The sequence below is a fragment of the Puma concolor genome, unplaced genomic scaffold (genome assembly GCF_028749965.1).
Source record: "Puma concolor isolate L17-30 unplaced genomic scaffold, mPumCon1.1.hap2 unalloc_scaffold_5, whole genome shotgun sequence".
Lineage (NCBI taxonomy): Eukaryota > Metazoa > Chordata > Mammalia > Carnivora > Felidae > Puma > Puma concolor.
The window spans coordinates 371,978-392,462 of record NW_028240258.1 but is presented as its reverse complement, the minus strand read 5'-3'; the positions used below and the strand labels follow the sequence as shown (position 1 = coordinate 392,462).

Below are 20,485 nucleotides of genomic sequence, written 5' to 3'. Positions count from 1 at the left end.
AGAGCCTTCTTCAGATCCTCTGTCCTCCTCTCTCCCTGCCCCTCCTCTGTTCTCTCTCAAAAAATAAATAAGCATAAAAATAAATAAATGAACAAATAAATGTCTGATGTGGCCAGAGTTTTGAGAAAGCAGGACTGCCCTAGGCTACTAGGTGGTAGGGCACAAACAGCACGCACTTTATGGAAGGCAATTTGCGCGTATTTCCCAAAAGCCTACCTAGCAATTCCGTATCTAGAATTTGATCCTAGGGAAATCAGCATGCCAGAACATGAGTATTTCACAAGATGTTTGCTGCAGCCTCACCTATATAACTGTGAAAGTGTAGAAATAATCCTAAAAGTCTACAGGACCTCTACTGGACATTTGTATCTTACAATGCCACGCATCATACACAGAACTTCCTTATATATTTTTAAAGTTTTTCTTAAAAAATTTTTTTTAATGTTTATTCATTTTTGAGAGACAGAGATAGACAGCGCAAGTGGGGTGGGGCAGAGAGAGATGGAGACACGGAATCTGAAGCAGGCTCCAGGCTCTGAGCTGTTAGCACAAGGCCCGACACAGGGCTTGAACTCAGAGAGTATGAGATCATGACCTGAGCTGAAGTCAGACGCTCAACTGACTGAGCCACCCAGGTGCCCCTAAAATTTTTCTTTTTTAAATGTTTATCTATTTTAGAGAGAGAGAGAGAGAGAGAGAGCGCGCGCGCACACGCAGGGACACACGAGTTGGGGAGGGGCACAGAGGATCTGAAGAGGACTCTGTGCTGACCAAAGACCTTCCTTATATTTTTACTTTTTTGTTTTAATGTTTATTTATATTTGAGAGAGACAGAGAGAGAACGCGAACAGGGGAGGGGCACAGAGAGAGGGAGAGAGAGAATCACAGGCAGGCTCTGTACCATCAGTGCAGAGCTTGATGTGGGCATCAAATCCATGAACCGTGAGATCGTGACCTGAACCGAAACCCAGAGTTGAACGCTTAACTGACTGAGCCACCCAGGCGGCCTCTAGTCTCCCCATAATTTAAGAGAAAATCATTTGCGTCAGCTGTCTCTTACCACAATTGCATGTGACACCAAATTCTCAAAATTCTATACACTGGATTGTCTAATTATTGTCACTCAGCTGAACCATATTTGGAAATGGGTTATTTACCCAATAGGCTTTAGATATATTAATTGTACATAAAAGCTTACTTTATATACTTTATTACTCTATAAAATGTCTAATATGTGAGTGTGCCTATGTTGTACACATATATACGTATACGTGCATGCACGTGGATATAAATGTTAAAACACCTTCCTAGAGTTTCTAATTATTCCATCTTTAATGGCCTCTGAGTATGTTTAAAGGCCCACTGGCTAGACTTTGCAAGAGTCATTAAATAACAAATGTTATGCAAGTTATGCCCCAAAGCACTTCATCTGTTAGCAGCTGACTTTATGAGGCATTAGCACAGGACACCGGACAGGTTTGACTGTCAAGGGCACTGCTATTCCATCAACAAAGCCTGCAGGCAGGAACACCATTGGCAGACAGGAGCTCGTTTTATTTTAAATGGATCTCAAAGACATTAGTGTGTGTGTGTGTGTGTGTGTGTGTGTGTGTGTGTGTGTGTGTGTGTGTGACTTATATGTATAGGTCTTCTTTTCCATGAATGTTGATGGCACTAAGACAATACAACCTGGGGGCTGGGTGTGTGACCTCAAGGGGGATTGCAGTGCCTGGCTTCTGTCCCTGCGAATGAAAAACTAGTATGGTCTCAAGGGACCTCAGAAATCAGTGATTCCAAACGCTTTATCCTTCCTTCCTTCTTCTTTTTTTTTTAATAAGTATTTTAAAGCTTTCTCAGTCTTTGTTTTTTCAATGTTTACATATTGAATTATGTCAGACAGAGTACAAGCGGGGGAGGGGCAGAGAGAGAGGGAGCCACAGAATCTGAAGCAGGCTCCAGGCCCCGAGCTGTCGGCACAGAGCCCGATGCGGGACTCAAACCCACGAACCGTGAGATCATGACCTGAGCCAAAGTCGGACGCTTAACCGACTGAGCTACTCACGCGCCCCTTATTATAGTTAACTTAAAAAAAAAAATCTCCTAAGTCCACATGAAATTTAACTGGATAGATGGCACAAAATAAGAATATACTTTTTTCCTAATCTATTTTTTTCAACAGCATATGTGACATGATTTTTTCTTTTTTTTTTTTAATGTTTTTTAACGTTTTATTTATTTTTGAGACAGGGAGAGACAGAACATGAACAGGGGAGGGTCAGAGAGAGGGCGACACAGAATCCGAAACAGGCTCCAGGCTCCGAGCTGTCAGCACAGAGCCCGACGCGGGGCTCAAACTCACGGACCGCGAGATCATGACCTGAGCCGAAGTCGGCCACTTAACCAACTGAGCCACCCAGGCGCCCCGTGACATGATTTTTTCTCTTCTGTTGTTTTTCATGTGTTATTAAATCTTCAATTAAAAAATAAGCTCATTTTTGGGCTACTGATTCTCCTCTTGTATTAATTAACTTTTGTCTGTTCTTGAACCACTGCTGCACTACTTGAATTCTTGTTGCTTTATAATACATTTAAGTTCCTGTGAGGACTAGTCTTCTCCCTTATTACACTTTAAAAAACAATTTTGTGTTAAAGATTTTATTTATTTTTAATGTTTATTTATTTTTGAGAGAGACAGAGTGTGAGGAAGGGGAGGGGTGGAGAGAGAGGGAGACACAGAATCCGAAGCAGCTCCAGGCCCTGAGCTGTCAGCACAGAGCCCGACGCGGGGCTCGAACTCACGAACTGTGATCATGACCTGAGGCGAAGTCAGATGCTTAACTGACTGAGCCACCCAGGCGCCCCAAACTCCTTATCGTATGGACAAAGAAACGGAGGGTCAGAAAGGCAGCCTGCAAGTTATACCTGCGCAGCTCAGGAGACACGTCCCCAGTCTCTCAGCCTAGTTAGGGATTCTTTGTACCACACGCCCCCTCGGGAGTCCACACTGAATTCCTTCCCACTGCACTATCAGCACCCTGGATTTGAGACACGAAAGGTCAGAAGAGACTAGCTTTGGCAATGAGCACCGCCATCTCCTCTCCTACTTCCTTGTAGGACCTTTCAACGTCAGAGGTGGCATGAATCCGCAGGAACCCAACAGATTAAAAACCAGCCACGCTGCACGCAAGGGCTGTGTGAATCCAGCACTTAAGCCCCAGTTTGCTTACTGTAAAGTGAACATGGTATGCAATGTGCTCAGGCCCAAGATATATGTGTGTGTGTGTGTGTGTGTGTGTGTGTGTGTGTATGAAAATGCTTGTGAACTTTAAGAATTAACACAAGAGATTCTGCAAATGTTTTTTTAAAGGCAAAAAACTAAGTAACTGTAGGATCTCGTCAGACCTCCAGCTCTGTCTAGAAGCTGCCCAGAAAGGACCTAATTATCTAAGGAAAAGCCAGCTGGAAAACCCAAGTGTCCACTAACCAGGGAAAGACGGGTTGATCCGGTGGACACAAAATAGCAGCCCTGGTTTCTACCACCTTGACCTTCTTTAATTTTAATGCACATAAGAGGCAAAGAATTAAAGGCCGTGAAAGTAAAGCAAACACATTCTAAAAACCACATAACATATCAGCTTCCCAGCACACCTCTGAAATTCAAAGGTGGATTTGGGGGAAGCGGCCAGTCCATGTTAAACAGGGGGCAGTTAGCACATGCTTCCCAGGGCCATGTCACTCCAGCTGGGCAAGAGATGCCTCATACAACCTGTATGGTTAACACCAACACGTATGGTCGTTTCTAATACTTTCTAAAAAAGCGCTTCTGTGTGTGTTCTGTTCGTGCATCTATGAGGATACCCTGCAAATTTTTTAAGGGGTGTGTGTCAGCTTGAGTGTGTATGTATGTGAGAGAGAAAGAGAGACCATGTTTCTTCCACCATGCATGACAAAAAGCAAATGTGGAGATGTACCTCCTACTACTGTCCGTGGAATACTTTTCTGCAACATAATAATGAAAAATATTTATAGACTACCCCTCAAAGATTCTGCTTCGCAAGGGAAATATGCCAGCCCTTCATCTGACCTGCACCCAATTTTCAGATATTTTACGTGACATGTTTCATTCATTCATTCTGTAAGACTTCAGTGTGTAAGGCGGCAGGCCATTTTATAGGTTTCTGAAAACCTTTCTTCAAACTCCTTTTCCTTTTTACTTCTCAATAGCATGGCCACTACAGATGCATTTTAAAAGAACGCCTGCCCATGGGAGTCAGTAAATGCAGACTCAAACGGTGTATGCATGTGTGAGCATACGCACACACACGTATATGCAGCAATTTCTCTGAAAATGGCATCCTCCCTCCAGACACAAAAGCATCTGCTAATAGCGAAGGCATTTCACAAATCTTTCTTTTACAATATAGAAGGTAAAGACTCAGAGCACATGTACAGTAAAACCTGTGAAGAAACGGCATGCCTCTGAGCTGTCACAATCACGGTGGGGAGCAAAACCTAAGACCTGCACAATACTCAGAACCACACTGATTCCATTTTCTACATTTAGGCGTTTTTCACTGCAATTAGCAGTCTACGTGTGAATCTAGCCACAGAGCATTGTTCCATGACTAAACGTGCACACCTGATTTTGCTGCCCGCCCCCCCCCCCCCATTTCCATGTGGCCGACTCACCATTTCCTTTCAATATCCGCAGTCAGTGCCTCGGTCATGAAAATGCTAATTTCCTACTGGCACAGAAAAAGCAAAGGCGAGACGCTGTTCACACCGTGCCGGCCTTCCGCCGATCTCACGCAGAGCGATGCTCCCACATCCCAGGCTACCGGTCCCACCGGCACCATGGCTCGCAGCCCAGAATGCGGTACGGAAAGCCACTGCCTTCTCATTTCAGAGCACGTTTAGCCAACTGCCAAACCGAAAGCTGCGAAGTCTGCATGGATCCAGAAGCACAGAAGCGGCACAGGCGCGTGTCTGCACACGTACGTGCGTGCGTGCGTGCAGAGCTGGAATCTGCACCCCAACCTGCATCATTTTTCATTTCCAGGCAGCACAATAAACAAGGAAAACATTTACAGACCTCCCCGGATCTCACCCACTGTGCTGCCTGAGCTGACAACCTGCTCGTAAAGACAGGAGAACAAAAGAGACACTCGTAACTACACATGGAAGCAGCAGAGGCATGAGGCGACGGGTCCCATCCCGGGCGAGCTGCCTAAGAACAAATCCGGGAGTCTCTTACCGGCTCCCCGCTGGCTGCTTGCGCGTGGTGGAGCAGCGGGAACACGGCAGGGTGCTCCCTCCAGGGACGGGGCAGCCGCACCCTGCCGCAGCCCCTGGGTCTAGCTGCCTCCGGCACAGAGGAGCCTCAAAGCCATGCTCACAGCAGCTGGCCTGTCTGTGCCTGCTGCCTCGTGATGGACAAGTTCACGCAGGCTCTGTCAACTCTAACATCCCTGACTCAAGGCTCCCTTGTATTTCATGTTACTTCATCAACAACTCCTGACCTCAGGGGGAACATTCCCAAGGCTTCTATGCTTAGAACCCCCACCCCCAAAGACTTGCCCTTTTAAAGCTACCAAAAGGCTCGGGTGTCTTCCTCCTTACCGTTTAAAAGGAGGAAACACAGGAAAGCCCAGTGAATGTATTTTATGCAGCTTTGTCTATTTAACTATGCTAATCACATATAGCATGTGCGATACACTGTTCGACCCTAAAACCGTAATAAAATCAGACAGAACAATGAAAGAAAAAACCCCACTGAAAAGCCTATTTTATATCTATCTGCATTCTCTTTATACTCTTGGGTTTATTACACACTCATTAGGAACATAATCTACCAAACAACTGATAAAGTATTTCCGGAAGTTTTACTGTGTGCAAAGCCTTCAGTGAAGAAGACAAAGAAGTCACAGGCTGACCGCGACTTGGCTGACCGTGACTTACCAGTTCATCAGTTCACAATGATCCATATTTAAAGTCCCTGCCCTCCACCTCCCTTCCTAAAGCAGCCCAAGACCTCAGTGCTGCCCCAGTACAGGAAGCATGCTCCCACCCACCACAGGCCCTAACAGCGCCCTCCCATCTGGACAGTCCCAGCCCTCCCGAGTCCTGTGCTTACCTAACTTCAAGATGGGTTTTCTCTTTTCAACCTGCTTCTATCAGCCTCTTCTAAATTCATGGCAGTTAGTTCCGAGTCTTGCTCATTTAACCGAGTCACACATACTACTCTGCAGTACCTTCCATGTTACTGCTATATTCGTAAGAGTGACTTTTTCCTTTTATCCACACCTACTTATCTTCAGCACTGTGCTGATGCATTAATGTTATATCCAGGAAGCATTTAAATAAGTCTCCGAGGAAGGCTGCTGTAGGCCAGGGACATGAAGTCATTAACTGAGGTGGCCTGATGCAATGAGAATGAGAATTTAAACCTGTGTCTTCAACCCCAAAGCTTACCTTCTTTCTAGACTTCTCATGTCCACTGATTATTTACCAAGTACATGGTCCTGTTTCTAAGACAAGGCAAAATTGGCCCCAGGCCACACCCTTAACACTCAGTGCACAGGGCACACCCACCCACGTAATACACGTCCAGTAAGATGGTGGCTGATTAGATATTTCACCCCACTCACTGTTCAAAAGGTACGTTCCTAATATTTACAAACTGAGTAACTCAAAATGCATTATACGAATACCATTTTGGGGGTGGCTGGGTGGCTCAGTCAGATAAGTGGCAGACTTTGGCTCAGGTCATGATCTCATGGTTTGTGACTTTGAGCCCCGCATCAGGCTCTCTGCTGACAGATTGGAGCCTGGAGCCTGCTTCAGATTCTGTGTCTCCCTCTCTCTCTGCTCCTCCCCCACTCATGCTCTCTCTTTCTCTCTCTCTCAAAAATAAACATTCAAACAAAAAGAAGAGCATTTTAGGGGGCGCTTGACTGGCTCAGTCAGGGGAACACTGTGACTCTTGACCTCAGGATTGTGAGTTTGAGCTCCATGTTGGGGTAGAGAGCACTTAAAAATAAAATCTTTTTTTTTAATGTTTTATTTATTTTTGAGAGAGCGTGCATGAGCAGGGGAGGGGCAGAGAGAGAGGGGGAGAGAGGATCCGCAGCAGGCTCTGCGCTGATAGCAGTTGAGTCCCATGCGGGGCTCGAACTCAGGAACTGTGAGATCATGACCTGAGCCAAAGTCGGACACTCAACCGACTGAGCCACCTAGGCACCCCTCAAAAATAAAATCTTAAAAAAACAAGAATAAAATTTTACATAAACACTTCATTTTAGAATGGTTTTAGGGGTACCGGGGTGGCTCAGTCGGTTAAGCAGCCGACTTTGGCTCAGGTCATGATTTCACAGTTGGTGGGTTTGGGCCCCACATCGGGCTCTGTGCTGACAACTGGGAGCCTGGAGCCTGGTTCAGATTCTGTGTCTCCTGTCTCTACCTCTTCCTGGCTCACACTCTGTTTCTCTTTCTCAAAAATAAGCACACATTAAAAAAAATTTAGAATGGTTTTAGACTTACAGAAAAAATATGACAATAAAAGAGTTCCAATACACCCAACACCCAGTGTCCCCTACAATTAACAACTTACATTAATGTGCTACATTTGTTATAATTAATGAGCCAGTCTGAGGACATTAATATTAACTGCAGCCCACACTCGATTTAGATTGTTTTTTAGTTGTGGTTGTTGTTTTTAAATGTTTATTTACTTTCGAGAGAGAGAGGGAGAGTTCGTGCGTGAGCAGGGGAGGGAGAAGGGCAGAGAAAGAGAGAAAGAACGAGGGAGGGACAAAGGGAGAGGGAGGGAGAGGGAGAGAGAGGGAGAGAGAGGGAGAGAGAGGGAGGGAGAGAGAGAGAGAGAGAGAGGGAGAGAGAGAGAGAGAGAGAATCCCAACCAGGCTCCACACTGTCAGCACAGAGCCCAATGTGGGGCTCAAACCCAAGAACCATGAGATCATGACCTGAGTGGAAGCTGGATGCTTAACCGACTGAGCCACCCAGGCGCCCCCAAGTTTTTTTTTTACTTAATGTCCTTTTTCTGTTCCAGGACCCTACCCAGAGTACCACATTACATTTAGCTGTGTCTCCCCAGTTTCTCCTAAGGAGAATTCTCAGAATTCTCAGAATTTCTTCGTTCTTGATGCCCTTAACAATTTTGAGGAGTATCGCTCAGGCATTTTATAGAACATCTCCCAACAAGGATCCATCTGATGGTTTGGTCACGATTACGCTGCCGTTACAGGATTTGGGGTAAGATCATGAAGGTAAAGTGCCATTCTCATTACATGACACCGAGGGTCATGCTGTCAACACAACTTATCTCTGTGTATCACCTGGCAGGGGCTAGCATATGTCCTTCTCTCCCTCCACCTGTCCATCCTGTCCTCTCTACACAGCGCATATTTAAGGAGCCGGGAGTTGTGCGCCACCTCCTTGAGGGCAGACAAACTACACAGATTATCTGGAACTTTTCTGCACAGACTTGCCTTTTCTCCCCCCCCCCCCCATTTATTCCATCATTTGTGTATATCAGTATGGACGCAAGAATATTTATTTTATAGGCTAGGTTAAAATCCAACATTATTTTCTTGTTTTAACTATTCCAGCTCTGGTCATAGGAAGCTCTTTAAGACGGCTCCTGTGTCCTTTTGACATGTGCCTACTGTCATTGGGCTTATTTAGTTCAGTGCTTTCTTACTTTTTTGGCACTATAAGACATTCCAGGCTCATTTTGTAGATTCCCTGGCCCAGCCCTAAACCCAGCCATTCTCCCAAGGAGCACCGGTTGCTTTGATTCCAGAAGGGTACTGGAGATCAAGATCTGGACGCTAGTTGTGCTTGTGGAATTTTTAAAGAACGCCCTCAATGAATTATTTCCAAAGAGAAAGCACTTTTATAATACTAAGGTTTATAATTTGGGTTTTCATATATCCAAGTCAACTATGTTTACTAGAGCAAGGCATAATTATTACGGTGTCTGGGACACTCACTGGGACACTCATTGCTTGTGCTATGTTAACGGTAGCAAGACTTTACGTTATCGATATTGGTGAAATGTCGATACTATCCAAAGCAATCTACACATTCAATGCAATCCCTATCAAAATACCACCAGCATTTTTCACAGAGCTAGGACAAAGAATTCTAAAATTTGTATGCAGCCAGAAAAGATCCTGAATAGCCAAAATAATGATGAAAAGGAAACCCAAAGCTGGAGGCATCACAATTCCAGACTTTAAGCTGTATTACAAAGCTGTAATCATCAAGACAGTATGGTACTGGCACAAAAACAGACATAGAGATCACAGTAACAGAATAGAGAATCCAGAAATGGACCCACAAACGTGTGGCCAACTAATCTTTGACAAAGCAGGAAAGAATATCCAATGGAATAAAGACAGTCTCTTCAGCAAGTGGTGCTGGTAACACTGGACAGTGACATGCAGAAGAATGAACCTGGACCACTTTCTTACAGCGTACACAAAAATAAACTCAAAATGGATGAAAGACCTAAATGTAAGACAAGAAACCACCAAAATCCTAGAGACAAAAACAGGCAGCAACCTCTTTGACCTCGGCTGCAGCAACTTTTTACTAGACATGGCTCCAGAAGCAAGGGAAAAAAACGCAAAAATGAACTACTGGGACCTCATCAAGATAAAAAGCTTCTGCACAGCGAAGGAAACAATCAACAAAACTAAAAGGCAACCAACGGAATGGGAGAAGATATTTACAAATAATATATCAGATAAAGGGTTAGCATCCACAATCTGGAAAGAACTTACCAAACTCAACACCCAAAAAACAAATAATCCGGTGAAGAAATGGGTAGACACTTTTCCAAAGAAGACATCCAGATGGCAAAGAGACATGTGAAAAGATGCTCAACATCATTCATCATCAGGAAAATACAAATCCAAACCACACTGAGATACCACCTCACACCCATCAGAATGACTAAAATTAATAACTCAAGAAACAACAGAAGTTGGCAAGGATGCAGAGAAAGGGGAACCCTTTTGCACTGCTGGTGGGAATGCAAACTGGTGCAGTCACTCTGGAAAACAGGAGGTTCCTCAAAAAATTAAAAACAGATCTACCCTAGGACCCTGTAATTGCACTACTAGGTATTTATCCAAAGGATACAGGAGTGCTGATTCATAGGGGCACATGTACCTCAATGTGTATAGCAACGCTTTCAACAATAGTCAAATTATGGAAAAAGTCCAAACGTCCATCAACTGATGAATGGATGAAGAAGATGTGGTTTATATATACACACACAATGGAGTATTACTCAACAATCAAGAAGAATGAAACCTTGCCATTTGCAACAACGTGGATGGAACTAGAGCGTCTTATTCTAAGCGAATTAAGTCAGAGAAAGACAAATATATGATTTCACTCATATGTGAAATTTAAGAAACACTGCAGATGAACGTAGGGGAAGAGAAGGAAAAATAAGGTAAAAACAGGGAGGGAGGCAAACCATACGAGACTCTTAAATACAGAGAACAAACTGAGAGTTGCTGGAGGGGAGGTGGGTGGGGGGACGGGCTAGATGGGTGATGGGCATTAAGGAGGGCACTTTTGGGATGAGCACTGGGTGTCGTATGTAAGAGATGAATCACTGGGTTCTACTCCTGAAACCATTACTACGCTACATGTTAACTAACTTAAATAAAAAAGGGGCGCCTGGATGGCTCAGTCGGTTAAGCACCCAACATTGGCTTAGGTCATGATCTCACGGTTCGTGAGTTCGAGCCCCATGTGGGGCTCTGTGCTGACAGCTCAGAGTCTGGAGCCTGCTTCAGATTCTGTGTCTCCCTCTGTCTCTGCCTCTTCCCTGCTCACGCTCTCTCTCTCTCAAAAATAAACAGACATTAAAAAAATTTTTTTTAATTACAAAAAAAGACTTTATATTATAAATACTTGTAATAAATTACATACAAGTCCTGGTCTTTAACTGACCCAGAACATTTGCGCTCTTGAAGAATTCCACAAATAAAAAGGGAACAGAACAAGATAAGCACCTTAGCACTTACACTCCAGAAGAACTCTTCTCCCTCGCCTCTTGGGAAGTTTTGGTGAAGCCTTGAGCCCTTCCCGAGTTGGTCATTAGGGTCCGAGGACCCTACCCCCCACCATCACTGCGAGTCAGAACATCACAAAGGAGCCCGTGGTTCGAGCATCCCGCGCCGTCCTCTACCCCTACGCTGTGAAGGAGCCCCAGGACCTCTACTCAGTGGACCGTTCAAGCTCCAGAAGTTCAACCGCCTCCCAGGAGACAAGTAAAATGAAGATGACAAGAGAAATGGATCTCATGTGGCAAGAGAATCATAAAAGAAGGCTCTCTGGAATGTGTAAAGAGAGCTCCATTCATGACCTGCATTCCCAATCCTGAAAAGTACACTCACCGACAGCCATCCCTCGGCCAAACCCCAGGGCCGGCGAACATTTCCGCCATGTTCTTCTGGAGCACAGCCATACACTCCTGTATGTACCTGCCATTGCTGCCTCCATGCTACAAGACCTGAGCCATCACAACATGAATAGTCTGACCTCCGAAGCAAAGAAAAGTCACTGTCTGACCCTTTACAAACTTTGTCGACCTCAGAGCTACAGCTGCATTTCTCAGACTTGAGTCATGTCCAGATTCATTTCATTTTTAAATTATTTTTAATATTTTATTTTTGGGGTGCCAGGGTGGCTCAGTCAGTTAAGCATCCAACTTTGGCTCAGGTCATGATTTCACAGTTAGGGGGTTTGAGCTCCGGGTCAGGCTCTGTACTGACAGCTCAAAGCCTGGAGCCTGCTTCGGATTCTGTGTGTCCCTCTCTCTCTGTTCCCTCACCTCTGCCCTGTTTGTGCTCTGTCTCTCTCTTAATAAATAAATAAACATTAAAATTTTTTTTAAAAAATAAATAAGATTTTAATTAATCTCTACACCACCGTGCGGCTCGAACTCACAAGCCTGAGATCAAGAGTCACATGCTCCACTGACTGAGCCAGCCAGGTTCCCCCAGACTTATTTTATTTTATTTTTTTTGAACCCTATTACTACTTTTTCATTGAGGCCTTTGTTCAGAGTTGCTCCCCACTGACAACTGAGAGCTGCAGGATGATACTAAGGCAGGCACTTCCCCAGGAGATGTGGGACTCCTCTGAAGGGTCATTTATTTATTTATTTTATGTTTTTTTCAATATATGAAATTTATTGTCAAATTGGTTTCCATACAACACCCAGTGCTCATGCCAAAAGGTGCCCTCCTCAATACCCATCACCCACCCTCCCCTCCCTCCCACCCCCCATCAACTCTCAGTTTGTTCTCGGTTTTTAAGAGTCTCTTATGCTTTGGCTCTCTCCCACTCTGACCTCTTTTTTTTTTTTCCTTCCCCTCCCTCATGGGTTTCTGTTACCCCCAGACTTATTTTAAATTAACTTATTTTTTGTGGAATCCCAGTGTTCACGGATTTTTAAAAATTGAGATAAAGTCCACATATCATACAATTCACCCCATGGAAGTATACAACTCAGTATTTTTTAGTATGTTCACAGAATTGTACAACTATCTATGCTATCTAATTCCAGAACATCCTCGCCACCCCCAGAAGAAACTCCATACCTACCACAGCAGCCATTCTCGTTGCCCCCCGACCCCAAATTCCTGGCAACACGAATGTACTTTGTGTCTCTATAGATTCTGCCGACATATGCGATCTCACATACGGCTTTACTTTTTACTGTACTGTGAAATATGTCTAAATGTAAAACATTTCACTTTCTTTGTTTTCATAGCTCCTAGGCTATAAAACACAAAACAAATTTGCACGTTTTATGAGAGCAAGACCACAAAGCAAATGTTGAATCCGATGGTGTGGGGAGTTTTCTGGGAACAAACTGTTTCTCCCGTGGCCCCACCTGATACCTCAGCACTACTTTCCAGTTCAGCTACTGGTTTTCTGGATGTCACAGAAGGCCTCATTTCGCCCGTCGCTTTTCTTTTGACTGACAAGACAAAGAGCTCTGGGGGCCAGGCACCTTGATGTCTTTTGCCGATCTAGAAGGATAGCTTAATGGATGAATGTGGACAGGTTCTTTCCTCCCAGCCAGGGGCAGTTATGTGAGTGCCACTGACAATGAGACACTCCCTCACATCACCTGGAATATCCTTTTATGAATTGAAGGATTAGTATGGAAACAATGACAGAAAAGTAAACTCACACAGAGAACATGCTTATTCCCAAGAACATGCTCCAAATGCTGTTTGAGAAAACCTGAAGTAGATCTATTTTTTTCAATAATTTTTTTGGTTTGTTTTTAAATGTTTATTTATTTTTGAGAGAGAGAGAGAGAGAGAGAGAGCACAAGCAGGGGGCACGGGGCAGGGGGGAGGGAGGAGGGAGGCAGAGAGAAAGGGAGACACAGAATCCAAAGCAGGCTCCAGGCTCTGAGCTGTCAGCACAGAGCCCGATGCAGGGCTGGAACCCACGAACCGCGAGATCATGACCTGAGCCGAAGTCAGACGCTTAACCGACTGAGCCACCCAGGCGCCCCTGAAGGAGATCTATTTTTCAGGCAACCATTCTGCTACTACCCGTGCTTGTCTTCCTCCCTCGCCTTCCTTTCCTCTGAATTCTGGTGGGGGTGGCAAGGATTTCTGTATTGGGAGTGGGAGGCAAAAGGGCTACTGGGGTGGGGCTGGGGGCACAGACGTAAAACACGCCCCCGGCTCTGTGTGCTCTTCCGTGAAGTCCTGGGCGATGTGTAGTTTTAACACATGCTTAGAAATATTGGGACGTGGGGCGCCTGGGTGGCTTGGTCGGTTAAGCGTCTGACTTCGGCTCGGGTCGTGATCTCACAGTCCGTGAGTTCGAGCCCCGCGTCGGGCTCTGGGCTGACGGCTCAGAGCCTGGAGCCTGTTTCAGATTCTGTGTCTCCCTCTCTCTCTGCCCCTCCCTTGTTCATGCTCTGTCTCTCTCTGTCTCAAAAATAAATAAACGTTAAAAAAAAAATTAAAAAAAAAAAAGAAAAAGCAATATTGGGATGCAATCTCAATCGCTTAAGAGAAATAGGTGACTTTTCTTTAATTTCAGGTGTGTGGACCTTCAGCAAATGCAGGGGTTAAGCCGATTGGAGACTGGGTGCGAGAACCCGACAACCGAGCCTGTGGCAAGTGAGTGCCGAGAGCCGAGTCCCCATCTCACCCGCATCTGGCAACAACTGCGTATTGTAAGACGTACTCTTGCCCCACGTGGTGGATCACGTCAAGTTATCTCTTAAGTTAAAGAAAGTAAGCCTATGTCAGGAGTGACTGCTTAGTGGGTAGGTGGTTTTCTTTTGGGGTGACAAAATGTTCTGGGATTAGATAGTGGTGATGGTTGCACAACATCAATGTAGTAAATGTCACTGAATGGCACACATTCAAATGGGAAATTTTATGTTGTCTGGATCTTAGCACAAATAAATCTTTACAACCTCACTGAAGGGCGGGAGGGCAAGTAATTTGGAGTAACCTCAGAGACAAAGAACGGCCACTGAGGCCCTCTGGATAGAGACCTACAAGCCTGTGAGTCCTAAGGGGAGGAGGTGGAACTGAGAACCAGACAGCAGGCCAGTCCTCACAGTCATCCTGTGGGGAGCTCAGCGTTGGTGGGCCTGGCATTCCCCAACGGTTTTCTGCACACACAATGATTTCAAAGTTCTAATATAAAAATGCCAACAAAGGAAAAGGAGCAAAGGAGAAATCTGCCATTAGGTTGCCTTATCCTGGCCCCAAACAACGTGCCTGTATTTGGCACGTCTACTGTCCAAAGTTTCTAAAAATGAATGACGCTGAATGGATGGTGGCCTTGAGGTAGGCAGGTATAGAAGGAACGCATCAACTCAGCCAGGACCCTACTGGGTCATCAGGGAGGACTCTGCTGGCCCTACACCTCGCTCCTCTCTGTGGCAAGGGTGGGGCAGAGTAAAAGAGAGAGAGAGAGAGAGAGAGAGAGAGAGAGAGAACCCTAAGCAGGCTCCACATTTAGCACAGGGCTTGATCCCATGTCCCTGGGATCATGACTTGAGCCAAGATCAAGAGCGGGACGCTCAACCCCGACTGAGCTACCCAGGAGTCCCAGGGATGTGCATATATTTCTAACCTGAGTTAATCACTCAGGTTTAAGACATTTGGCTTCACCCACTAATGGCAGGAAAGCCAACTTAACATGGATCAAATAGAGTGCCATGCTAGGTCCCATTAGAAGAAATAGGAACTGGGGCGCCTGGGTGGCTCAGTCGGTTGGGCAACGGACTTTGGCTCAGGTCATAACCTCACAGTTTGTGGGTTCGAGCCCTGCATCCAGCTCTGTGCTGACAGCTCAGAGCCTGGAGCCTACTTCGGATTCTGCGCCTACCTCTCTCTCTGCCCCCCTCCAACTGTGCTCTCTCTCTCTCTAAAATAAATAAACATTAAAAATAAATAAATAAAAATAAGAAATAGGAACTTGGTTCTTGAGTCAAGATGGAAGGCACCTTAACTAGGCAACCAACCAGAAGACTCTACAAAAGTTAACAGGCAGCAAAGATGATCTCCAAAGGAGGAAGAGCAGACTTTGCCAATGCCTTTGTCAAAATGAACAGCGTTAACGTAAGGAGTATTTAAATGTGTATGGCTGAGGGGCGCCTGGGCGGCGCAGTCGTTAAGCGTCCGACTTCAGCCAGGTCACGATCTCGCGGTCCGTGAGTTCGAGCCCCGCGTCGGGCTCTGGGCTGATGGCTCGGAGCCTGGAGCCTGTTTCCGATTCTGTGTCTCCCTCTCTCTCTGCCCCTCCCCCATTCATGCTCTGTCTCTCTCTGTCCCAAAAATAAATAAAAATTGAAAAAAAAATTTAAAAAAAAAATGTGTATGGCTGAGTGGGTACTTTCCCAGACCATCTCGGCCCTCAGACACAGCCTAGAGAATAGAAGCAGGCTGGGAGAACTGAAAGGAGACGGGTCTTGGCATGCTTAGATGGATTTCCAGACAAAGAAAAAAAAACACTGATGAATACCTTTATGTGCAAATTCAACCAAGGTCAAGCGACAAGGGTCTGAGCTCTGAAGAGAGCGGACAACTGGCCGGGAGAGACAAGAGGATAAAAGAGCAGGGGGTTTCTGCATCTGGGCCGCTGTGGAGGTCTCTCCATCAGGGAAGGGCACGCAGCGGCCTCTGGCGGCCACCAGGGGGCGCGCGCCCAGCACGCAGGCGCAGCTAGAGGCGGGGGGGGGGGGGGGAGTCTCCCCGGAAGAGCACCGGAAGTCATGTGACTCCCAGTTCCGGCTCCTCTCCCTGCCCGGAACTCAGAACTGCGGGCCATCCGCTTCCCCTCCCCTCTCCTCCCATAGGCCTCCGCCCCTGCCCCCGCCCCGTAGGCACGCCTCTTCTGTCCTGGCTCTGGGTCTCCCGTCTTTCCTCTCCGGCCCCAAATCCGCACACGCCGCCCCACCATGTCCCTTTCAAATAACGTGAAGTCACCAGACGAAGCCAGCATGGAAGAAAGTCTGCAATCGCTCGCTTGTCCTCACTCTGCGTTCCCTAAAAAGCCATGTGGCTACAAATGCAGGGAGGAACTGGAGTTACAACCCACCAGCACCCCCCCCCCTCCCGGGGGGGGGGGGGGGCTCAGGGTTTTTTCTGCCACGCCCTTTCTCCTCTCCAGGACGGAAGGCCGAGGCCAAGTGTGTAAGCACTGCAGGCACAAAGCCCACTGCCCAAGAAGGAAGCTATGCCCAGTGCCGGCTCTGCCAGATGCTGGCTCCACCCTGGAAAACGTCCAAGCTGGAGTGTCCCCTTGTTATCCCAGCGCGGGCTGCATAATTACCCAGCAGGGCAGTCCAAAATGGAAAGCTTCAATTGCCCCTTAGCTAATTGAGGACCAGGAAAAGCAAAGGTCTTCCCTAAAGCAACAAATGAGGAATAGACTTTGGCTGGCTAATCTCTCTTACTTTGAAATGTATTTGTAAGAAGCTTGTTTAGTAAATGAAAAGTCAGGGGCGCCTGCATGGCTCAGTAAGTTAAGCTGACTCTTGATCTCAGCTCAGGTCATGAGCTCATGGTTCTGAGTTCCAGCCCCATGTTGGGCTGTGTGCTGACTGCACACAGCCTGCGTGGAATTATGTCTCTCCCTCTCTCTGCCCCTCCCCTGCTCGCTCACGTGTGCTCTTTTCTCTCTCTCAAAATAAGTAAACTTAAAATGAAAAATACATTGGGGCACCTGGGTGGCTCAGTCGGTTGAGCGGCCGACTTCGGCTCAGGTCATGATCTCACACTCTGTGAGTTCGAGCCCCGCGTCGGGCTCTGTGCTGACAGCTCAGAGCCTGGAGCCTGCTTCAGATTCTGTGTCTCCCTCTCTCTCTGACCCTCCCTCGTTCATGGTCTGTCTCTCTCTCTGTCTCAAGAATGAATAAACATTAAAAAAAAAAATTAAAAAAAAAAAAAGAAAAATACATGCAAAATCAGTCTTTGCACTAACCAACCTCTGTAAGCCAAGTCACCTCTCAAGGAAAGTGTACAGGAAGGTGCCCCTCAGGTGGGTTTAGCTTATTTATGAATTTTATATTCAAGCACATTTTCCCTAAAGAGCTCAACTGCATACAGATTCAATTTTACAGTTGTTGGGGTTCAGAATACCTTCTCCTCCTCCTCCTTCCTCATCTGCCCCAACAAGATACAGGTCTGCAGGTCAGTGCCAGCCCATTGGCACTCGCTCCTAAAGGCGGGGGTGGAAATGGCTGGAAGGCAGCTACGCAGACAGAACCTGCCAGCACCCACAGCCATGGTGTTCCACCCCTAGATCCCCTTTCATCACCTTTGGTCTCCAGAGCCTCCCAGAACACAGTACTCATTGAACACTCAAATCGGAGAACAATAATCGCCTATAGCATAGCTTAGCTTTCTTACAAGCTTTAAAATATGATATTGGAGGGGCGCCGGGTGGCTCAGTCAGTTAAGCATCTGACTTTGGCTCAGGTCATGATCTCAAGGTCCGTGGGTTCAAGCCCCGCCTTGGGTTCTGTGCTGACAGCTCAGAGCCCGGAGCCTGCTTCGGTTTCTGTGTCTCCCTCTCTCCCCCTCCCCTGCTTGTACTCTCTCTGTCTCAAAAATGAATAAATAAACATTTAAAAAACACGATACTGGAAAACAAGTCCACACTACCAAATCAAGACATAAATGTCTTGATTCTCAATGTTATGCTAGGACAGAAAGACACTATTGTATAAACTATTACTATTGTATAACTAAAATCTTAAATGACATTTAGCATACAGAATGTACCAACACGGAATCCTTATCCACCATAATCAAGGACCGAACCAAGGGCTGTTAGGCTGGTACCTATCCATTCATCTGCCAATCCATCCTATTTATCCACCTACCTATGCATTTATCTACCCACCACCCACCCATGTCTCCACTCGTCCACCTGACAACTGGTCCAGCCATCTGTCAGTCACTGTGCTCCACAGGTCCCCTCCCCAAGCTGAGCATGAACACCCAGCTGCCATTTGCTAAGCAGATGTCCTGAGGCAGGCTTGTGGTATTCCAGGAACAGTCTCATAGTAAGCATCAAGGCCCTGCGGGAGAAACGAGCTTGGCTTGTTCAAGGGATAGGAAGGTGGCAATGAGTCCTGAGCCTGGATGGGAGAGGAGTGACGAAGGGTGCCCCCCCACAAAAGGACGGGCATACAGGGCCTTCCAGGTCACAGTCAGGAGTCTGCATTTTATTCCAAGTGCAACTAGAAGCCATTGAATGGTTTGGGCCTTGGGACAGTTGTAATCTATCTTCCAAAACCAGTGAGGAGGTAGCTGCTGTGGTCCAGGCTGGAGATGACGAAAGCTTGCACGAAGACGGGAACGTGATCCCAGGGAGCACTGTGTTGCCTGAGGAAGGTGGGCCTTGGCTTGGGCAGCAAGGTGACCAGGGGAGATGTGGCTCAGATCCGAGCCCCGGCAAGGAGGGTACCGAGGGGCAAAAACAGGATGACCTCCACCCCGTTCAAAGGCACTACCAGCCATCCAGGCAAGGAGACCAGCAGGCAGCAAGGGGGTGACTCCATGAGAACTGGGAAAGGTGGGGTGCAAACACACCCACCAAGTGAGCATCAGTCAGCACCTCAGCGGGGAATGCCTCTGTGCTGCCGTTCACTTGGAAGGGCGACTCTTCAAAGTGGGATCAGTGAACCAGAAGGTGCCTGCAGTGGTTACGGGCCACCAAAAAGCCCTCCAGAGAGGTTCTGCCAAATTCCCCTCTCTTCACCAGCCACACTCAAGGATGGCAGCCTCCCTCTTCCTTTATTTTAAATGCTCCCGTAACGGGGCGCCCGAGTGGCTCAGTTCGTCGAACACCGGACTTTGGATTTCAGCCCTGGTCATGATCTCATGGATCGTGAGTTTGAGCTCCACATCAGGCTCAGCACTGATGGCTCGGAGCCTGCTTGGGATTCTCTCTCTCTTTTTCTGTCTCTGCCCCTCCCCTGGTCTTGCTCTCCCCCACTTCAAAATAAAGAAAGAAAGAAAGAAGCAAGTAAATAAATAAAAATTTTAAAAATTTTAAATGCTCCCCTATCAGGTGTGGCCTCAGCCGCTCAATGATGGGGTGACACTTCCTGAGAGGGCCGATGCAGCAGACAGCACTGGTTTAAGGTATAAGGCAGAAACGACATTCCTCCCACTGTTACGGACTCACTGTATCCCCCTAAAATTTATATGCTTGCGTCCTCACCCCCAGGACCTCAGAATGTGACTATTTGGATGGAGGGTTATTGAAGAGGTAAGTAAGGTAAAATGAAGTCATCAGAGGGGACCCTGATCCAGCCTGGTGCCTTACAAGAGATCACGACACAGACACGCGGAGGGAAGACCACGTGAGGACGCGGGGAGGAGGTGGCTGTCTGCAAGTCATGAAAAAAGCCTTGGGGGAAATGAGGCTGACATCTCGAACTTGGACTTCTGGCCTCCAGAAGAGTGAGAAGACAAATTTTTTTTTTTTTTTTTTTTTTTGTGGATGCTACCCAGTCTCTGGTATTTTGTTACAATAGCCGGAATAAGCATCCGACTTACGAGGGACCCCAAGTCAGCGAGGGAGCAGCTTTGCAGGAAGCAGACTTGTGCTGGCCACAATGACGGGGCTTGGAGAGCTGGTACAAAGCCTCAGAGAACAGAAGCCAGGAGACTGAGGGTCGGGTGTGGGCAGGGGACGCTGCCCACCACAGGGAAAGCTGGTACTAAGTGCACGCGATTCGATCTGCTCTCATGGGAGTGGGCTGATTTCAGATCAAACCCCCCGTCTTCCCCAGGACTCATCCAGAAGTCACCCCATCCTCTTTCCTCCAAGATTCGGATGCACCACGTAACTTTTCACCAAAATTATACTTTATGTGTCACCTCTTCAGTGGTTAAGTATGGGTGTCTGTCCTTCCCTCCTACACTGTGAGGTC

The 20,485-nt window shown here is 46.8% G+C and overlaps 2 protein-coding genes across 2 annotated transcripts in view; both read right to left on the bottom strand.

Moving 5' to 3' along the window:
• The window catches only part of LOC147571154 (protein Shroom2-like), a 36,362-nt gene extending 31,197 nt beyond the window's left edge, over positions 1-5,165 (bottom strand). Inside the window, exon 1 of the mRNA XM_086696580.1 lies at positions 4,690-5,165. The gene's annotated coding sequence lies outside the window, so the exon portion shown is untranslated. The remainder of the gene's footprint in view (positions 1-4,689) is intronic.
• The window catches only part of LOC147571153 (protein Shroom2-like), a 44,339-nt gene that overhangs the window by 12,675 nt on the left and 11,179 nt on the right, over positions 1-20,485 (bottom strand). The gene's annotated exons all lie outside the window — the stretch shown is intronic.